This window comes from Mercenaria mercenaria, chromosome 6 (genome assembly GCF_021730395.1).
Source record: "Mercenaria mercenaria strain notata chromosome 6, MADL_Memer_1, whole genome shotgun sequence".
NCBI classification, from domain to species: Eukaryota; Metazoa; Mollusca; class Bivalvia; order Venerida; family Veneridae; genus Mercenaria; species Mercenaria mercenaria.
The window spans coordinates 44,864,379-44,888,527 of NC_069366.1; the positions used below are offsets into that span (position 1 = coordinate 44,864,379).

A 24,149-nucleotide genomic window follows, 5' to 3' on the forward strand; every position below is an offset into this window, starting at 1 on the left:
TTTAAAAGTTTTTGCTGTTTTTCGAATTAGTCAATGATCAGTATTTCCAAAGGCAATAAAATTTTTAATTACAGGCGCACGTGAATTTCGTGCAAAACGGCTATTGTGGGACTACTGACTTCACGGTTGATTGATTTTTTAAAATTTTACAAGTGAAGTTCTTCAAGAGTAATGTGATATGAAAAACACAAGTGACTTATAAATTAAAGTTTTTTTAACAAAAAATACCCCAGTTATAAAACTGGATAGTTTCTTTTGCTGTTCAGTATATATTAAGAGGGTACTATAGGGCCGATGCGTCTTAAGCCGATAATGGTATACTTAAAGAGGTACTGGCCAATTTTTTGTAATGGTCAGTGTTTATTGAGTATTTTTGTATAAAAATAATAGCAGTGTTTTCTGTTTAATGTGTTGTCGCGGATGTATTTATTTACATTCTGCGTTTCATTTCGTATAAGTTATACTCTTATAAACTATAATGCAATATCCAAAAGGACAATAATGAAAGTTCATTCTTGATTGATATTTTAATGAATATTCAGTAAAATATATTTAACACACATTTTCTTACTAAATATGAAATAAAACAGCTGTATATTGATAAATACATACGTGTAGTATGTTTTACACTATTATTGTTGTTTATGTATGTTTAAAATAATATCATGGACTAGCTCTTAAACATTTAATATTAGCAATTATAAATTGCCATTTATCTCCATGTAAATTGCTTTTACACTTTAAAATCATTTCTCATTTCTTTTGTGTTCAGTAGATTTGTTTCTCTATATATTATATTTTTATACAATTTCTTTATGATGTGAATTGTATGCTTCTCATCTTATGGTGGAATAAAAGATATATCTATCTATCTACTATATTTAGTAACATATGCAATGATGAAAAATAATTGTATGATAACGATGTTAATGCACAATTATATGGATGCGGTATTCACTGAGGCCGATATAATATTTACCGCTATCGTCATAAAGCAAATACTGTATTTTATGACAACACTACATTAAATCTGCAGATATATTATAATTCGATGTAAGATGCTCCAAGCGAAATAAAGAATTATACAGATCAAAATGTTGTAGTAATTATACTTCAAAACATAATCAATTCTAACATGAATACCTTGAAATCATAAGGAATAAGTAGAGGTTGCGATTTCTATAAATTGCTACAGGTATACAAACGAACATACAAAAGAAAAAAAATGATTTACACTTCTCGCAGTTGCGCAGGTGTAACAATGATTGAACGCACTATATTAGATACTTAAAAAAAAAACAGCTTATGAAATTACGTCATTTATTTATTGTAAAAATTCATTTTTTAAATAATCAGGTGATAAAGTAGTTACTAATGACATGGATATGACATGGATTTTTGCTGATTTAGATATGTTTTACTAAAAGTGTTTTCCTCTAATTACTTACATATTTCACATTGTAAACAGTTTTAAAATATTTTAAGCAGATGCAGAAATATACAAATGGACTATTTGTTGCTCAAAAAAAATTTTCACGCCACTCATGAACGTATTATTTCTGGTGTTCTCTAGGTGAAAATTTGTTCGATCTTTCACTTAAATAATGCAATGTGGAGACGAAATAAGAGCTTTTTAATTATATCGTCGCCTTACGCTACTGTGTCATCAATACATACACGGATAGATTCGTCTTAGAAAGAGCTATCACCCGGTATATTTTATATTCCGATTATAAGCCCTATTAAAACGTTTTTACCTGGCACATTGCTCTATCTGCTCTTTCTTGGTATTAGAATGCTCTGACTCCTCTTCAGCCAATTATACTCTTCAGTTTTTTCATATGATGTGTCCACGTATTTTTACTATTAAAATGAGCTGCTTGCAGCAAAAAAAGTGATGAGCCATTTAACACATGGTATATCTATTATAGCTAACGAGACCTTTAAAAATGGTTTCGATTTAGGTAGAAGGTAATAAGAAAAGATAGTAAAATAATACCACACAGCTTTTACACATTCATCCTGGAACAGGACATTTTGATAGTCAAAAACGTTTGGATCAAATTGGAGATATGATATAGAAATGTTTTAATTAATCCAAAAATATTCTGTCATTTAGAATGGTACACGTATGCACGTATACAAAGCTTCTACTGATCTAATAATTTCTAAAATGGACAAAATATAACTAAGGTATTTGATTTTGAAATCGTTTTCTTGAAAAGCCTGGAGTGAATATAGATTACTATTAGAGTAAAACGACGATACATCCATCTAAAGCATACTCTCCGTGAGATTAACATTTTTACTAATTTGATAAATACCAAACTGTAAGCCTACGTCCATAAAGTATTTTTCTAAGCACAGCAAACTACATCGCATTCCAGTAAAATAATGATAGAAGTCACGCTGAGCCCACTTCCCACAACGTGTCTTTTCATAAACACGGAAATATCAGACAAAATAATATCTTTCTTCTGCAGATGCAATTTTTAGAAGGAAAAGTGGTATATTAAACATTCTCCTTAACTAACGTTACGAAAGATTTCTAATGGAATGATCATAATTAACACACGTGGCATTAATATATGATCGTATTTTTCTGTCATAAATAAAGTTTCCTTAAGCAACATACTTCTTTAAACGGGAATGTCACAAGATGTGCACAACAATCTCAATATGAATAAATATCATTTTATGAACTTTATATTTATCTGTGTTCAATTTAAGAATGTAACTTTTAATGCGTTGTAACATAATGTCTATTTTCAAACTGCGCTGTCTGGAGAGTAAAAGAACTGCGTATTTTGAAAGAAGTCTAAAGGTTCGTCACTTTATTAATTCAAAAGACACACATCCCAGTATCACATAAAATTCATAAACAATTTATTAAAAAATTTATAGGGAAATATTTCAATTCTCGTAATGAAGTTCCGTAGAAAAACTGAGTTGAAATGCTTTGTCTTTAAATTCTCTTTGTTAAAAAGGAAAAGTTCCATTGAATATTGATAATTTTATACAACAAAATAAAATGAAAGTAGATACCTCAGGTCATCCATAATCCCTAGAAAAACGAGCAAAGAAACTAGACTTAACATCTTGTTTTCTTTCTTGTGGTCTCCTTTTTAACAAGACATCTAACAAATACCTTCTTGTCACGCAAATGTAATCACCAAGGACTTGCACAAGATAACGAGATCAGTGTGAATTCTAACGTCAAACAGTTCATAAATCTTACGCTTATGACTGTCTGAAGATATGAACACGTCTCCAGTGGACTCTACGGCGATAGTGATATGATTGGTAAGATAATTGGGAATCAAGTTCACATATTGACGCCATTAGTTATACGGAAAATGTCAAGAGTACAAGAAATGTCTAGATAGATTCTAATTTTTGATTCAGTGACAGAACAATATAAAGCATGTAGATACAGAGTGTAGTTATTACATGTAGTTGTTAATAATAAAGAATACAAAGTGCCCAGATTCGAACCTGACATAGTCTTCTAATTATAGGAACCACACAACCGCAGAATGAAATTACAGTAGTATGATTTGTTTAAGAATAGGACCGGCATAGCGAGAGCGCATGCGCAGAACAAAGTCGCTCAAAAAGCCATGTAAATAACACCGACATACAAAGAAATATTACTTTTTACTTACATGTACATGTAAAATACTAGTATGTGTAACGTTAATAAAAGAAGCATAGTTCTAGTCTCGAAAGTTTTTTTCCTCCTCTTCTTGAGAAGATACATTTTCATGTGTAATTCTTTTCGTATATGAAGTTTCTAGCAAATGAAGATATGTACTGTTTCAGAAATAAATTTCTTTGTCCATGAATAAAAGTATTGTCATAACAACGATACCAGAAAGGGCATGAACGCCGTTGAAGAATGACAATTGCTCATATTGACAACCTTACGATATAAGTCAACTAAAAACTGTACTTTCAAAGCGGTAACCATCTGTGTATCGATAACGTCAAACAAGTTACGACTCCTGTGTATTTGGATAATAACTATACTATTTTTACTATGCCGCATTGTAAACGACAAATTTATTTCTAATTGACTTTTACATTTTTATTGTCTCGCGGTCTTTCTGGAATCATGCCACCACTCAAGGGAATAGGAACGCCTCCACTTTTGTCAAAAATAGCTGTCAATAATGTAGCTGAACATGCTGTATATGCAAGAAATATCTTCTGATTACTCTTTAATAATTCTTTTTTTTTAACTTAACTTAATTCATTTCGCCAGATGTAAAGACGTAAAAGATGACTATATAGCGAAATGTTTCAAGAAGTACCAGCAAACACATCAAATAAACTTTAGATTTACTGTTCGAGACATAATTCTGTCAAATGATAATATATCAATATTATTCGGTGATATATGTCCCTGCATTTTTGGGGATTATACCACAATTATTAGTAAACTTTTCATTTATATAATATACATGGTCAAAATGATTGTGTGAAAACCATATCACCATATCAGTGTAAGACCTACATGTATTGTCAAGGACACGATACTTTATCAAACAATGTGTTAGACATATTTCACATTTACGCAGTGGTAAGAGGCTCACGAAAGCAGATGGTAAATAATAATGATAAATGACATACTTTTAGCACTTGTTGGATATATTCTAAAGTGGTGTATAAATCAGAGAAAACTACTTAAGTTGCGGTAATTACGACTTGTTAAAACAGCACGAGATTCTCGAGAAAAGAATGTAACAAATATCCATCAGTATCTATAGCATTGTATTTCTATGACAGTTTAATCACATGGTTGTTTTAATGGTAAACATGTTTATCCGGAAGACCAGCAACCCAATAGAGCAAATGATGCATTAGATGTATCTTACTCGTTTAAACAAGAAGGAAACTAACATCAAAGTTAGACCGATTTTATTAGTTGACAAGATATAAACCGTTTTGGACCTGAGGTCTCCTTGTCTTACCGTTTATATCTATGGTCAACTACTACGTTCTTGCGTCACGTGTTCGGGGTGTCCCTTCTAATAATGTATTTTGTGATGCATTTTCTTTCAGAAGTACATTGTTTATTGAATTTCGGGTAAAGTGTCTATTATAATATTTCTTTGAGAAAAATCGGATGTTGGTTTTCTTGTTCTGTTATCAAGGAGGTTTGTTTTGCATTGGTTTTCTTCAATGGTTTTATTGAAATATACTCTTTCAAACATAACGTTATATGATAGAGTTTCTTTCAAAATGGAAGTACAGTGGACTTTCGTACTATTTTCCTTAAAAATGAGGTTCCGGGGGAGTAAGTAGCTTTGTTCTCCACTTTATCGAATTATTCCTTAATGACACCCTAAAATGGTACCTAATGTCAAACTGCTTAAATTTCTATCGTAACAAATGCCATTATTAGGCAGTAGAGACCAAGGTTACACGGACTGAAAATCGTTATTAATAATATTACCATGTATTTCATGAATATTTTATGTATGCTGGAACATGAAATATATCTGATACAAACTAAAAAGAGTACAACACAATGCAAGCTATAACAGAATATCTATCATAAATCCGAGTGTGTTCCCGACGGTTCTGTCGCACTCGCACTCGTACTACATAATTTTGTCCGCTAGGAGTAACAGAGCAGTAGAAGTTATAAAGATGATACTTGTAAATTTAAAGGTTACTCCGGTAAACAGAAAGGTAAAGCGCCATTGCGATAGAAACTCTTTTTAAAGTTTTTTTTCATCGGGTACTGAAGCTCTTCCTTTAATGTAGTGCATAATTTCAATTATAAAAAGTGTTGCTCTGATAGCCATTTTTGTTGATAGTGTTTCTAAATGTGGAAACTTTTATTCACCAAAAATATAGAAATATGACACTCGTTATGAGCCGTGATAAACTGCTGTTTGTGGAATGTGAAGTAGTTGCTTTTCCTAACACTACTAGTGTATACTATTTTACTCCGTGTGTTGAAAATCTTCAAAAAACACAATTCTTTAAAAAGTTCTACTAGGTCATTTCAGTCAAGATTCTTATAAAAAAATGTTATTTGCTAGTCACCTTCCCGGTGTCTCGTCGTTAAATCGTACAAGCATGTCAGTCTGTGACATATCATCAATGACAACGGCCTTGGTGGTAACAAGATATTTATTCCTGATATTGTAGAGTATTTTAGACTGGCATCAGTCGTTAGAGTCCTTCAAAACAAATACGTCTACCATAAATTCCTCTTTAATAGAATTTTCTTAAAACTTTTAGAATATAATTTATCTCTGACTCTAGCCTAGACAGAAAAAAGTTTTCTGAGAAAATATCAGTTTCAGTATGAAGAAAGAGATTACTAGTAACATTTTTACAGGTTATTTGATCTCAACAGACTTTGTAAGTCTAAGAGTCTGTCTATGTCAACAGTTTTATACTGCTTTTGGTACAATAGGTACTTTTTATAATTCTAAATTATTTAAGCTCTTCAGAGTTCTTAAATCCGAGTCAGAATATTCTTAGTTCAAAAGTTTCAAAACGAATTTAAGAGATACGATTGTGACCAAGGTGTTCGAACTGACTCTGTCGGCTGAGCGCCCTACACTATATCCATATGAATGCCACTTTGATAAGGTTAAAATACAGTTTTATCACGTGATACGTAAAATACGTAACTGAATGTTTAAATTTCCGTAGATTTTAGTAACGTTAATACAGTAGTGTTTGCTTACGTGTTTAGACTTTATTGTATTGCATTGTGTGCTAGCAGTTACCTTGCTGTATTAACATTTTTATCACATGTTTGACGTCGTGGGTGTAAAATAAAGCCATTACATAAATTTGGTATTACACTAGTGTAATAAAGCGTTGACGTTGCCGTCGTTTTAAGTATAGGAAACGTTGGTCGAATTTACTTGGTCTATAAAAGGTAAAGGAAAAAGAAATTTTGATGTTTTAGCACGAAAAGCTTGCACGTGGTAAAAAGAATATTACATTTGTGTCTTTCCACAGTCAATTTCTGTATGAAAAGACACTCATGTAATATCCTCTATGTAATAAAGAGATATCTAGCGTTAAAATTAAATTCTTTAATGTTTTGGAAAAAGATAAATAGTAGTTCAAAGGTGGTCAATCACATGTTAGTAATTTTTTACACTTTTGTATACGTTAGATCCCTATTTAGAAATGAAATGTGTTATTGTTAAAGTAAAGAAACATAGGGAATAAAAAATTTCAAGTAAACATTGTGTCAAGTCAAAATGGTATCGTTTGATTAAGCACGAATTGAGCGCTCTAGTATCTGCTACAGGTATGTATCTATAATACACTTTGCACAGCTGCAAGGGTGTAACAATAAATGTTATACAATTTGTCAAAATTTGACAGCCTATGAAATTGTTTTATAAGCTTTGAATTATCAGATGATAAATAGATAATTACACGATAAATCTTCGTCTGGTATGTTTCTACCTTTACTTGTATCAACCACAAATTTCCAAACGATAATTTATATCACGAAAATACATTATTTGCCGTTAATCTTAGCTATCTCGCAAGACATGCGCTCATCAGCGTACGCCGGACAAACCCGAGCAGTGCAGTTATCCAACGAATGCCTAGCTGGTTGCCAGCATGCTGCAAATGCAAACAAACTGGCCCAGTGATTTACTGCGTCCACTCTTGGCAATTACACAGTTAGCCGCAAATGAATACGTTTTCACTTGTATACATAAAAGACAAAATATAAAAAGTTCAGAAATAAATCAGTATAATGCATGCTACATAATTCCAATTAGAGAAGGGAAGATACATAAAACACACAACATAAGATAAATTTTAATTAATACTACCTACATCAAAAACATTATCGTATCTTTTCTCAGATGTTAAACATAATACTGATAGCAAAAAAAAAAAAAACATAAATCATAATCATTTCGGGTTATATTTCATGAGTAAATTATTACCAGTTTTCAAATATGTTCTAGTGAATATGAAACTTTACTGCGTTTCGAACTCACAGAATCCTTTTTTCCTTTTTATTGCTTTTATTTAAGTATCATTACTGAATAAAAACGTGTATACTTGGCCCCTCTGCAGTTGAGAGGAATATCACAACTTTATTTAAACCAGTATACAGTAATATTTCCGAGAAAACGTTTCGAATCCAAAGAAAAAAAATATACTAAATTTAGTGTTTTATTTTGTATTAAACTTTCGTGTTTGACAAAACAGGTACAATTTCTACCTAAATATTTTAGCAACAAAAACTGTCATTTGAAAATAAAACGAAACTATATAAATACCTCCGGTCATCCGCAATCCCTAGAAAGAAATGTTCAAAGATAACAAGACATGAGAGAAATTGTTCTTTCGAGAGTCTCACTTTTTAACAAGAAGTCTAACAAATATTTTCTTGTCACGTAAATCTAATCACAAAGGACTTGAAGAAGATAATGAGATCAGTGTGACTTCTAGCAATAAGGTTCATAAATCTTGTGGTTATAATTGTCTCAAGATATGAGCCGTGCCATGAGAAAACCAACATAGTGGGTTTGCGACCAGCATGGATCCAGACCAGCCTGCGCATCCGCGCAGTCTGGTCAGGATCCATGCTGTTCGCTATTAGTTTCTCTAATTCCATTAGGCTTTGCGCAGGCTGGTCTGGATCCATGCTGGTCGCAAACCCACTATGTTGGTTTTCTCATGGCACGGCTCAATTATGAACTCGTCTCCAGTGGACACTAAGGCGCTAGAGCTATAATAGGCAAGATAACTGGAAAATCAAGTTCACATATTGACGCCATTTGTCATATAGAAAAGGTCAAGGGTATGATAAATGTCTGAACAGATTCGAAATCTCCAATACGTGACTGTTAAACTACATGCACTTATATATAGTGTTCAGTTACGTAGGCTACATAATGTAGATTACAGAATAATTAATGCAGATCCTGTATCCAAACCCACAGTGATAGGGTTGTATTACCTTCCTAAAGTATGTTAACCAAAAAGTGTTTAATTTCGATTAACACAGAATAGTTTGTTTCGTTTCGGAATAGTATATCTAAACTCAACGAGAGTGCCTAGAAAGAAAAATGCCAATCTTTTCTTTGAGACACAATACACTAACAGAGAGGACAGTTCATTTTGATTTATTTCATATTACCATTTGAAAATATAATGAGAGACATAGAAAGAAAACAATGGACGGTTCCAGTTTTGTCCATAAATTTCATCTAACTCCTCCCTCTATTGTTATTCTATCCATACCAAGGTCAAATGCTCACAAGCATTATCATAAACAAAACGCACATGGTCTATTGTGTAAACTAGGCCAATCGTATTTGACAGTCCTGAATGGACAGTCTGTTTTATGTTAACATTAATGATTGACAGTTTTGGGTCCGTCCATGTTTTAAATAGATTGTACGAATGTCGCGGTTTTGGTGTGAAGTGCATGATTTTTTTTCAAGTATGTGACGATGCTTTTACTTTTGATACAAACAAATGTTTCATACAAAAATGTTAACTACAAAAAAATCTATAAGAAGATCTTTCGGAAGGGTAGAATGCAACCAAGCGAAACAATAGCCCATTGGGTTTGCCTGAGTCTGTCTGCGATGTGTAGTGAAATGTACAACACACCCAAACCCCCAAGCAAAACATAAAAGGTACTCTGTTAAACATTTAAATAGACTTACAAAGTCTGTTGAGATCAAGTTATCTGTAATAGTTTATTCTTTCTTCATACTGACACTGATATTTTCTAAGAACACCATTTTCTCTCTAGGCTCATCTCAACAGTTAGAGTCAGAGGTTAGAGATATTGTAATTTTTTTTCAGAAAGTGCTATCAAAGAGGATTGATTTTATGGCCAAGTGCTTTATATTTATGACTCTAACGACTGATGCCAGTCTAACATTTAAACTGAATGGACATATCATACAACACATCGGCTGAGCATAACACATATCACACAGAACATCAGTAGAGCATTATGTATATCGCAAAGCACATCGATTGGGCATGAGACGTATCACACAGCACATCGGTAAAGCATCATGCACATCGCATAGTACATCGGTTGAGTATTAAACACATCGCACAGCACATTGGTTTGGCTTTACACATGTCACAAAACACATCGGTTGAGCATCGGTCACATCGCACGTATGTTCTGATGAAAGTCTGGCGAAGACAGACATAAAAGCATAATGATAAATGACTTACTTTTAGAACTTGTTAGATGTATCTTAATGTGGTTCTATGGTGCTAATGTAGAACATAAATCAGAAAAAAATGCTCAAGTTATTGCACTTCCGACCAGTTGAGAACATCAAGAGAAGAATGTATTAATTATCTATTTGCATATATATTTGTTTCTCTGACAGTTTTATCGAACGTCGGCTTAATGTCAGTTTTATGCCAAACGATGTTGATCCTGAAAAATTGCGCAACTCAATGAAGTGAATACCTTAGATATATAAGCATCTTTATCAAGTTCTCAATGCTAAGATGATTATATAATATACGATAAACAATACGATTTTGAAGTTTGATATAATCAATTACTCGAGATAAGACTGAGCTGATGAGTTGTGTTGTTACCGAGTTCTGCTTAAGTCGGTACTAGGAGGCATGAGGGTTGTTGTACATTTTATTACCTCTCATGTACAGACTCGTTCATTCCGATGTTGTTATCATTTCACTTTGTTGCATCTAGATCTGTCTCCACTTCCTAAGGATGTTCTGGTAGGTGTAAGTGGTCTGCCTTTAACATTTCTGAACCCAGACCCCTGTATATTACTGTTTAGGCACTATTTTCAGCCTCGAACGTTCTTACATCTGGGTGGGTTGATGCAATAATGTTGCATTTTTTGGCGGTTTTTATTGACCCACCTTTGCTTTCAATTAATTTGTATTAGAAAGACATCATTTAACTGTGAAAATTTGAATAACAGCTTCTTTTGTTGTCTGATATTATTGCACGTCATTTTAAGAAATTAAAAATGACAGTTATCACTCGTATTGTGTTACTCTGTTTTACTGCATCCAAAAAGCAAATGAACATACTCCTTGCAGTCATTGTTAGTAATTGCCTATTGTTTTTGTTGAGAATATGTTAAACATCTTAGTAATGCCCTGTCCAACTGGCTCAATTCAAAAGGATTTGCTGTTCGGCAACTGACATTTCACATTTTATTTATGTAAAAGGGGGATAATTTGAAGAAAAAAATGCATTTCATATTGCTCAAACTAAATTTTATAGCGATGTTGAAGTAAAACTGTTTGCTTGTGTTTTTTCAATTTGGTATCTGATTTTCTATTTATCTGAAAGGAAACTGTAATACTACACAACAGGTATGTAATTTTACGGCCGTTTTAACATTTTAATAAAATAGTCAATATCTCTTACAACTGGAACGATGTCTGTCTGTCAGTGTCATTTTGCGTTGTGTTGATGCAAAAAAAATGAAGTATTTGGTATGAAATAATATATCAATATTTAAACATTTAGTTTTATAATCTGCTTGAAGACGAATTGCAAATTACACGATCTTATGAATTTATGCGAACACGACTTTCACGTGATAGAGTAATCAAAGGTTACAAAATATCTATGAAAACGTACAGACACTAAAAACGAAGTGATCCGTAGGAAGTTTTATTATCTAATTTGTATTACAGCCTCAGTAATGTAACATAGCCGTGCAAAATATATAAAAAATAAATAAAATAAAACTATTAAACATAGTGCATTGCCATTCCTAAACTGCGTTGTAAGAGCGAAACATAATTATACATGAAAATCTAAAAGACAAAATGTCCTTGCTAATACGATTATCAAAAACTGCCATAAAATATAAAGTGTAACTTGAACTAGGCACGATAGTTGAAAATAGCAATATGAAAACTATGTACCCCCTAATCACACCAGGAAGAATTTGATTATCATAACTATTCCAGTACATGTTTGAACACAACCTGAACTTAACATGCGTTTTACGACTTGCACAAAGAGAATTAAGGAAAATATTCAACATTGGCCATGTAAAACACGCCGATGCTATAATCTCATATTAAGTATATAGTGGGAGGTATGATAATCAAATATATTTGAGCCGCGCCATGAGAAAACCAACATAGTGGGTTTGCGACCAGCATGGATCCAGACCAGCCTGCGCATCCGCGCAGTCTGGTCAGGCTCCATGCTGTTCGCTTTTAAAGCCTACTGGAATTGGAGAAACTGTTAGCGAACAGCATGGATCCTGACCAGACTGCGCGGATGCGCAGGCTGGTCTGGATCCATGCTGGCCGCAAAGCCACTATGTTGGTTTTCCCATGGCACGGCTCATTTATGGATCTACTGTAAAAGCTCGCAGCATCTGTGTATAATTACGCTAATAAAGCAAATACTGTTATATAGTGGTAAAGTGGCAAAGACTTACCGATTACCGACCAATACGTAAAGTGACGTAAAATGTAGTAATTTCAGTGACGTAAGTTACAGAAAGTATAAAGCGAGAGTAGAAATAAGATATTTCCTGACAAACTTCAATGTCAGTTGAATTTCAAATATTCAAAAGTCAGTGAAGGTGAAAATCGGTTATTTATTTACAGCGCGCAGGAATGGAATTTAGTTCTAAGCTGTGCGGATTTGCATAAGAAAGCATTTTATATTCAATAAACTGAAAATTGTTGCGGAAGCTAAACTCTATGTATTACAACATCTATTGTACCACGAAGTAATATTAGTTGATTTTCTAAATAAATGCGAACCTTTTTAACTCTATATATATGACATCCTTTCCAGCACAATCAATATTACACGAGTGTCTATGGAACGCCACAACTGTCTATGTACCTTATGTATCTTCATGTTCGTTCAAGGAAATATGTTATTACGATCTCTTACTGTCTTCTAAAATGAAATATGCTTGCTAGAAAGGATATGAAAATGATGTCAAATACACAAGTGTATCCTCTTTAGGTGACACAATGTTTGCTCATGAAATCATGTTCTCAATGTTATATATCGATATCTCCCTTAGACAATATACAGTCTTCTAAATTATAAAGGTATTGTCATATTAATTAACACTTTTATTTGTTTACTTTAAATGATAAAATATCAAACTGATGTACAATTTTGTTAGCTGATATTTGATCTTGTGTACGTACATGTGCTATAAAATATTCTTAATTTCAATGGTATTGTATTATATTCAAGTGTTATCCTGCCACAAAACTTAAAACGTAACTTTTACATTCAGAACTGTGTAGCCAGTCACGCGATTTATTAATCGCACATTCTTTTCCTTTTTTTGTCATATTATGTAGTGATAACTACATGTATGCGTACGTGTAATGAATTCCCAATGACAGATGAAAAAATACGATAAATGTCAAACCAGTAAATATGTACAGTTTTATCTGATGCTGACGGTATTCAGCAATGTTGCATGATAAATGTCTAGAATGATGTCGCTGGTAAATATCTACAACTTTTATGAAGCTAACGGTATTGAGCAATGTTTCGCAATAAATGTATTGTTTGTATACATGTTGTAGGTGAAGAGGCCAACAAGTTATTAGCATAATAACATCACGCTGATAGTGTTTAGTAATAGAAACAAATAACGTTGCGTAAATTATCTAGGCGATAATCAGCACGTATTTATACTTACCGGTAAATATATAGATCTAGTAAGCAACATATTTACATAACTGAATACTTCTTTCTTAGAAATATCTAACCTAGGGGTAATAGTGTATGTTTCATGCCAAATTGTTCGGCAAAGTTCTGTATATTTTCATATACATTTGTTTATGCGGTTACATTCTGTTTTGTAGTACGTGAGTTTGCTAACATTCAATCACATTCGAGAAAACCTGTTAAACATTTTTCGAAGAAATTTTCTACAGCTTTTAAATTAAGTTTTATAAAGTAACTAAATACAAAACTAAAAGCTGAAACGGATTGAGTACATTCGCTGAGAAGAGAAACCCCAACCTTTGTGGAGCGCTGGAATATAATATATAACATTTTTAACGACGTAATTAACTCAAAACACCTGCTTATTAACCAACACTAGTTACAACTGATGGATTGATGGATACGAAAACAACTTGCTTATGATATGGTTTGCCATAACTGAGACGACATATTATATAATACAGAAAGATGTACAGGAGAACTCAGTGTTGTCTCAACTACCAGAGGCCCGGCAAAATCTGCGATACAGTCCCATAATAAATAAATGGAATCGCGTCGGACTTCTTGTGTACTTGTTTGATCAAAATGCATATTGTCTATTAACCGAACTGCTGCGAAATTATGAAAGAGAAATACGTATGGTGTACTGTTCAGTTATGTTATTAAATACCTTAAATTTTCATGTACGGACTCAATGTTTATCTTCTGTCAAAAGATCCGAGAAAACATTTATAATGAATATATTCATTTAGAGAATTCCGCTATTCCCGTTACCAGCACTGCTGAACATTTTAAAAATAAACAACAAAGTATACAAAATGTTAGCAAACCTCTTCTAGGAATTTATCGATAAACTGCAATAAAATATATTTGTTGAATTGAAACGTGAAAAATCATGTGAAAGTTTTTTTAATAGCAGTTACATTATGCGAGCTTTAATGATACTTTGAAAAGTTTTCTTCATTTTAACAACAATCTTTGATACGTTGTGTAAACTTTCAACTTTCGGAAGTATTGAAAATTTTGGTGTTATCAGCAAATGTATTTCATACGAATGATAAAAAAACTTGCATAAATAATGCTGATCAACAATGATAACAGCCCTTCTGCTGTCCGATGATCACATTCTGTTCTAGCACATATACTTCCATGAAAAACACTCTTAAACGAAGACGTTGCGTGGTATTTAACGGGTTTTCGTCAAAGTAATTACAACCAGAAAACCAGACGATATGCATTTTTCTTTTTTATATGACTTTGTATATAAGGATACATTAAAATAATCCTACCGAATATCTGCATCTCATATTATTTCTTCCATTTAAAAAAGACTGAAGAAATATATGTTAATCTCTTACACTTAAACATCAGGATAGTTTACACTTTCTTTAACATAACATTTAGAGAAAATAGATAAAGTCAAACAATAACCATTGCACTGGTGAAAATTGAAATAAATGTTTCTAATAAATGAGTTAAACGCATAAAAGTGTATTACCACTCGAATTGTTTAATACATACCCTACTGAGTGCGCGATGCTTTAATGAAGAATTATAATAAACTTCAATATTTCAACTGTATGTAGTATGGGTGTTGCTCACAGTTATTTATAGAACATACAAGGGTGTATAAAAACGACTTACCATGAAAAAATATTCTTATCCAAAAGCATGTCTTCTCCCCCGCAAAACCAGTTTCACAAACCAGGCTATTTTTTCTCCATTAATGCATATTTCCGTATTACCAATTTCTTTGGTGTCGTCTAATTATATATTAAGTAACAGGTACTTCACAAATGAACTTATTTCCTTAGACTCTAGTAACTATCATCTAAAAAGCGCATCATTAACATCACAACACCGTCTATAATAGAATAAATGATAAATGACTCAGCCCTAATCAATTAAAGGCCTAATCCGCGCGGGGATGCCTTTTATTGCAGGAACACAAATAATAAGAGATGTTCAGTTTATGTTACACGTCGGAGCATAAATCCATCAACACTTCAACTTTAACCATTATTTCGGACCCGTAAGAGACCGACAACTACTTAAATGTATCCATTTTGTATCCTTACATTTATAACGTAAATGTAGATGTCGAACATTTATCACTCATCCACCTCAGCTTTACATATTGCAAATATTACATTTATTATTTACTATTAGCCAGGCAACATATCGTCTCGTACAATATGATGGACGATCGGCAAAAGCAAATAGTCGGATCACCACTGATGTTACTGATACATTCGTATATTACCCGCATTATCGCAAATGGTTTGTGACAGACATACCTTTGGGATGCATTCCGCCTTCTACTCTCGCACTAAAGATAGAAATATTATACAGAGCAACATTTAGCCGGATATTCGCATTCTTGCGGGATATGAAACATGTATTTGATGAAATATTCGAATAACAGTCGCAATAGATACCAATTTAAGATAGAATACATGCATTTGGTCAATATTCAAATAACAATCATTATGACCTAAGAATGTAAGCATTAATAATGTTTAAATAATATTCGGCAATTACCAATAACCCGACACTCAAATATCTGAAACAATTCCGAATGTTGCGTTCACCAGTGTCAGATTGATAAATATAGTCATTTGTATTTACCTTATAGTAATGCTAAGAATGATAATAAAACTATACAACTTGTTTATTCGAAAACCAGCGATCTACAGTTTCTGACATTTTGTCTGTACAATACCAGTTTAGATAAATTGTAATGCGGCTATTTACTTTAAGGACAACAGCGACGACGCGAACTCAGTTAAATAAGTCGAGATATCTTAGAAAACCATATTTAAAATATCCTGACCCAACGGTTATAAAGCAAATACATAATGCTGGGAGACAAAAATTTACAAAATGGGAGGTATTATTGTTCGGGAATCCGACCTATATACTCTCAAAATATAATATTAAACAAAATTACTTCCAAGAAATAAACGTTGCCTACCGGAAGAGGCAGTGGTCATATTTGCTGCCATAGAAACAACATATTTTATATTGAAACTTAGTTGAAGAACCTGTATATTATCTTTAAACCTACCTTCTACGGTCTACCTTCTATTAGGCAGGTTTCTTTGAAAGTTAATGAAGGACTATCTTTTTTGACTGACGAACGGATAGAGGGACAAAATTAAATTTCTAAATATGTCTTAGGTTTCATGAAAAAAGATCTGATACTTTAAAGATAATGCTAGAATCCAGCATTTTTTGACTGCCAGAAGAACAAATTAATTAACGAACGAACGGACAAACGAAGAAAATGAAATAACTTACAGAGTCCCACATTGTCTTCTACGTGTTTCATTATATTTTTTACGTTATCGCAAGATCCAACAAATTGCCACTTTTTGTCATATTTTGGACATTTTTTGTTTGTTACCATAGCAACTGCATTTGTGCCATTTCAATGAAATAAATGGACTAGCTTATTCTCTATATTGCAACCTATTTATGAACCAAGTTCATAAAAAAATGCTTGTATTTTTAAAGTTTTCGCAGTTGTGTAAATAACAGGATTACTGACGGACGGGAGCAAATACGGTGAAACACGGTAGGGGACACTGATTATTGTACATGCACGAAAAAATATGTTTACATTTTCGAGATAATATATATAAACTTTCAAAGAACAGATTTTAATATATATGCCAGTAAGTGTCTTACTTCCATTAACTTTGTGTCTATACTACATACTTCATTTTCTCAGTTACCATTGTTATGAAATAAATAGATAATACCAGTGCCAAAGAAAAGAATGTTAAACAGACACTTGTTCTAGCCCTATCGAACGAACACACTAACTAGCAGATATGGTGGATTCAGACAGTTTTGTTTGCTTCCATGATAATGTGATTGACATGCCGGCAGTTACGCCACAGCCACACTGTAAGGTCACGCACATGAGCTTAGTTCATGGTATGTCTGCAATTTTCTAGTCTAGTATCAGACGTTGTCATTAGCTCTATTACAGACTTCAGTTAAGATACAGCTGTAAATTACAGCCCTTTGAAGAATGTTAATTCTTTATAGAATAAAGAATCCAGTCCATATTTAGTGTGCTGAACAACGTTACATAAAGTGCTACACTTGTAACATAGTTTCCAAAGGATATTGACACTAAATCTAGCTTTTGTATGATAAAAATATGTTCTTATTCAAATACTTATTGCAACACTCAAATGTCCTTACCATGTAAACACTATCACTTACAAAAACTGTACTCAAAGTTGAACATAGTGAATTCATTTTATTAATTATATTTACCATAAATTCTAATATGCCTGTTTCTGTTAAAACACGCTTACGCTAAAATGACGTAACGTTAACCTGCGATGATGCCAATGTTCTTGTTGCTTCTTGTTGCGACCAAGAAAGAGCGCTACTATATTTTATCTGCTGTTTCAGATTAATGGCATATTAGAATCGAAATAATGTATAGCAAAATCGTGTTTTACCTAAATTAATACACTCAGAATCGGTTATACGTCGCCAGAATAATTCAAATTATTCCGCGGATGTATAACCTCTTTCCGTGTATTAATAACGTTAAAACACGGTTGTTCTATACATTATTTCTTAAATACAGGTTTTACTACCCCATCAGATAAGCTTAAATCCTGTTGTATAAAAGTAGCCTCTGGTTTCAGAAAGGTACTAATGATTGCCAGAATTTAGTATAAAATGTATCAAGTTTTCTGTTTAATATGTACATTCAACACGTTTTATGCTGATTCAGCCCAACCGCTCAAAACATGTAGAAAGAATCTGTTTGTAACAAGCAATAAATAATGATTACCTTAACTCATAATAATCATAAAAAAACGTAGGTTATTATTGTATTCATAAATAAGATATTCCAGTTACACATAAAACTGTTATTTCACTCATTTCTACCTACTCATTCCTATATTTATGTAAGTATATATTTCTGTCTTATCAACGCTCAACATACATGTATATTACATATAATTACACGACTCCTTACACAAAATCCCCGGTCCATAGGTTATGCTATATGATCAGTCTTCATTTAACACATGTTTAAAGTGCTAAAAAGTAAAACAAATCACATAAAATTGATCTGTGAAAATCAAATTATGATGTCATGTAATAAAACACTTATTGAATGGCTTGCAGGTCAATAGTCAAAACTACTGGCATCAGTCTTTCAGACCTTGGGCAACAATTTTGATCATTAACCTATTTAATATGCATCATATTATATCTATCACTGATATTATCTGGAAGCACCATGCGCTCCGTGCAGATGTCAATATTGCATGCATGATATGGCGCCTTAATTAAAATGGCATGCCATCAGATTTTTTTTTCTATATTTAGAAAACATTCAGATTTGATATTAGTTGTTAATGAAATGTACTTGATATTTAAGAAATAATAAATCTGTTCCTATATTTTATCAGTTAATAAAATATGGGCAGGAGTTTGGATGCGTAATAATTAAATCACGAGTGCGTAGCACGAGTGATTTAATTATTCGCATCCAAACGACTGCCCATGTTTTACTAATTGATAAAATTATTGGAACATATTTATTATTTCGATTCTAACAACGCAAATAATTCGCATTTTACAGTACTACATTTTCAGCGTAATACGTCATTCGGGTCATATGCTGTTACAATTTACCCCCATGGTTAGAAAGTGTTGCATAGCCAATGGAACGTATAGATATTTGTTTCTTTTTTATCAGAATTTTGAGAAGTATTTATAAATTAGTAATCTAACAACTCGCAAACTAATTATGAACAAAATCATCAAATTAGGCGAGTTGACCCTGTGTTACGAGTTACGAGCTTAACTTTTATATGACGTCACATCAATATGACGTCATACTTTATTTCATACATTTATGACGTCACCGCTGAATCATAATTGAGCTAATTGAATTCGCTCGTAGAGATCAAAACGTGTTTTACGGTTCTAACATAAGTCAGTATGACTTTTTATCATATTTATGTCTTCTGAAATGCTGTTTACAACCGCTTGGCCCTGAAATAATTCGTATGTAATGGAACTGAAGTTGATTCTCTTATGTCACAATCATAGGGGAGTGAAATGTAACAGCCATCCATATTTTATCGTAGATTCATGTATAGGCGATTTCGCTATATGTTTATATAGCAATTGCTGCGGATCGTGTTAGAATAGTTGTTAATGAAATGTAGAAATTGGTGTCTAGGCTTAGACAGTATTCATCTACTCGTGAAGACTATAAGATATGTAGAATATCTGCTCCTAAATGATTTTAACTTTACATAATACTCATAAGTGATTGTTTCAAATGTAACGCTTTTACATCATTTTTCATATTTTATAAATTAAGAATGAGACATGTTCCTTCAAAGTGCAGTTGTTATTATCTTATTTGGAAAACAGGCAATAATTCTGTTACTGGCAACAATGACATCCATTCGTGTTCTATGGTCAACCTAAACTTCAAAATCTCTTTGGCTGACAGATGACCATGCATAATCTTCTCAGGAATAACATTTGCAACGAATGATGATGTAATTTGACCAATTTTGAGATTCAAAGCTACAAAGCTTTCAAAATGTTGTTGCCAAAATAATTCAGGATATGTCAACAAGAAAACCAACAAACATGTGTAATATTATATTAGGAAGGCAACTAGTTATCATTCAAAAGCATACTACAACCTTATGAACATAAGTGGCAGATGTGAGTGGATTTGTCTGAGTCAATGTTATGCCAAAGCCTAATAAGGAGAATAATGTAGTTCGATAGACTTATGTAGGCAAACTCCCAAATGTGTGGCAAAGCTGACGTGTGGGATAGGTTCAACACAAATCTTTAATTCTTGATTGCAGTAAAAATGTCCCTTCCTGATATATGTGATTCTTATATGCTCTCTGTATTGATATACTCCAGTAATTCGTCTTTTATGTTACTTAAGTAATTGTCTGTATAAGTTTTAAAAGTCTTTATGAAAGTCATGACATTGTAAGTGTGTACAGTTTTTCACAGAATAATCTAAATGTTTCTTTGACTTCACTTACAATGGTTTACTATATTCCTGCAAGTTTTGTTTTCCTTTAGGCTATTGCCTAACTAGTTAGTGTGATCTTGTATATTGCCAACGTTCAATACCTGTAGAAAATATTTAATACAATGTTGTGTTTTGTTTTCAATGTATGTATCTGATGTATTTTATAATATTGTTACATGTCACTCTTTTGTCATTACATAGTTACATTGTATATTTGTTTAGATCTCAGTAAACGTGGAAATAAAGATTGTATACCTTGTATACGGCGATTATATCTAAACGTTATGAGCTAATGTAGATACCTGTGCCCATTTTGCCTATATTGCCCGTAATTGAATATGCCTACACTCTTTGTCGGTAAAAAAAGTGTTTGATTTTTGCCTTTATTTTCCATTTAAGTCTGATAGCAAATGGCACTGAAGCCGTTTGAAAACTTAATATTACTTAAACTTGCTTTAAACAGGGATTGGATGCGTAACCCTGAAGACACAGACCCTTCGACTTATAAAGCTTATTCATACATTAAAATAACTTTCAACTTTGCACACTTCTTTTGATTAAACAAACATTGAAATGGTCTGAACGTATTAATAATATATCTTCAGTACCTTTTACCTTAAACCTTGCATATATTTTACCTTAAACCTTGCATAAAGGCACAGAGACGAGCTATAACAAATATTGAACAACACGACACAATTATAGTTTATATGGCGACTTTCCAGTCATTAAAAGCGGAAGACCCAGATGTCCCCCGAGCATTAGATAGGAACAGATAACAAGATCTGATACCCTGTAATGAACAGCGTTTTTGTATGCATTTTACAGATAAAATCTCACTTCCAGTGTTTCAGGTCTGTATTTGAGTTGATCTTTTTATGCCAATATGCAGTTGAAAGACTAATTAGATTACAAGACATCAAGCTATGAGTTTAATGTCTAATTTGGGACCCTAGTCAATCTTATCAAGCATTTTTCAAACATATTCTAATCATTGCGTCTACCGGTTTGTTTTGAAGTGTCATCGATGCATGTACTATATCAAGAGACAGTTTTCCGTTTTGAAAATTTTTGAAATATCGTATTCAAAATGTTTGTTTTACAAAAACAGCCGTAATGTATTCAACTGCGAAGCTTTGCAAGTTCTAAACAATTTACAAAAGTGTTATAATTTTATATTCACGGCTGAAATCTAATCTACAACCTACCTTTGCAGCTTTTCTAAAGTCCATGTTGTTAATACAGCACTGACTACTCACATAAAACACTGCGACAACCCTGAATGATAAATACTAGGTACTGTGTCCAATGTCCATTAGACGTTCATGTAAGTAGCAATTTAAGTGTTTCAGGACGAATCAATAACAAACTTAACGACACTGGAGCGATCATTAACTCTTAGGAGATGAAAAGCGAGATCGCGAAAAACATTTTTCATTAAGATAAGTATCTCGCACTTTCTAATATTGTACGTGTTTCTTGGTTCATTAATATTTCATGTTTTTTCTACAAGCGGTAGAGATTTGAAAGGACAACAAATTAAAAAGACTTACAATATCGTAAAATGTTATATTCAATTTCTTGGCTTCGAAGATCTTTTAAAATTATCAATCGATTTTCACTAAGGCAGGAAGTATCAACATTTATCCATATAGGATGTTGCCTTATATATTTTTTGAAAATTTCACTTTACCTAATTTTAGCTACTGTTAAGTCATTAATATTCGCAGGGACTAATTTGCGCGGATTTCGTTGTTTGGATCAATCCACGAAATAAAATCCAAACACACAGTTCCTATACATTTTCTCTTTTAAAGATGAAATCCACGAATTTAAATCCACACAAAAAGAAACTAATTTTGCCCTCGAAATTAAATGTTTTTACAATAGTTTTACATTACTTACAGCTGATAGATACTCATGGAAAGTTTCGAATTTTTTGATTATTAAGAAAAATAAACCCGTTGCCAATATAATCAAACCTACAGCTTTAGTATCAAATTCATTTGCACGATCTAGTATCGAAGTCACAGCGAATTAAAATGTTCGTAATTATACAGATAATTTAGTTAAAACATGTACATGATATGAGAAGATACACGGTTACGTAAACAACTTATTTTTCAAAAACATTTTTGCTAAAATGTGCCCTGGGGTGTACGACTGACTGTGTCCTTTCGTATGACAAACTTTAAATTGTATGATACTGGGTTTATTAGACTTTTTTTTCGTATACACACTAATGATATTTCCGAGCAGTTTTTATAAAAGGACAGGTTGGAAAAATAGGATATTTCCCTTGAAGTCAATCTAAATGATCACTCTTGAGAAATGCCATTTGCTTGAAGGATTTTGTGAAACCTGTTGACGGTTGTGCTAATTTGTCTGCTAATGATTTCTTTGTCTAGTTACGAAACTTCTTTCTCATGTGACAGGCTTAATCAGATCGTGAAAAGTAGGCGTTAGAAAGTTCTCAAATTTACTTGATCGCCTGCGGACTTCCATTTTTGGATTTTGACGTCATCTGAGACGTCGTGTCGTATTAGGTTATTCAAAAGTTTCAAATACATAGTATTTTTTTATCGAAGATGATGTTTAAGCAAGAATTATTTCATCGATTCATAATTTCATCTTCTAATTAGTTACAAATCTCTCGAGATCACTCGGATATTTTCATCTCTTTATTAGTATTCGCTGTGAAGATGAACGCCTCAATGTCTAATTTCTGTCTCATTTACATAGGGCCCAACGTCAATTTTTGATTTATTTCAATAGGATGGTATATTCTGTGGGAACAGCTGGGAAAAGTACAGACTAACCTAACAGCGTTTGCAGAAGCATATCGTCAGCAATATTCTAGTATACTTTTGCATATCAATTATATTTGCAGCAATGCTATAGTCACACATTTTTCTATTAATGTCAGTGCCGGAAGCATGAATGCAGTATGTTTTAAACATTCAACCATACTACATATAAACAGAAAACCTCTTGTTTACCAGCATTTCTACAGCATGTTTATATAAAGAAATATTCTAACACGGCCAGCTAATAATTTAACCTACATACTTATAGAGCAAAATCTATCAGGAAACCGACCTTGAACGATGCTTCGCGCGCACCGCCAAAGGCTGCGGCGTAGCACGCAGTTGTAATTTACGTTTGATGAAAATACTCTTTAACTTTATTTGAAGTGAGTCGTGTTAGAATCGAAATAATAAGTAGAACCGGCGTTTGCCGTTCTTATGCGTAGAAATATATCACTCTGGCCTTCGGCCGTCGTGATATATTCATACGCATAAGAACTCCAGACTAGGGTTATTCTACGAGAAAACTAATTTTGATACTTAATATTTCTTGAATAAATACATTCTATATTTCTACATTTGAAAA

The 24,149-nt window shown here is 32.7% G+C and overlaps 1 pseudogene; it reads right to left on the reverse strand.

Annotated features, from left to right (window-relative positions):
* The window catches only part of LOC123549058 (small conductance calcium-activated potassium channel protein-like), a 76,713-nt pseudogene extending 60,764 nt beyond the window's left edge, over positions 1-15,949 (reverse strand).
* Positions 15,950-24,149: the final 8,200 nt, after the last annotated feature.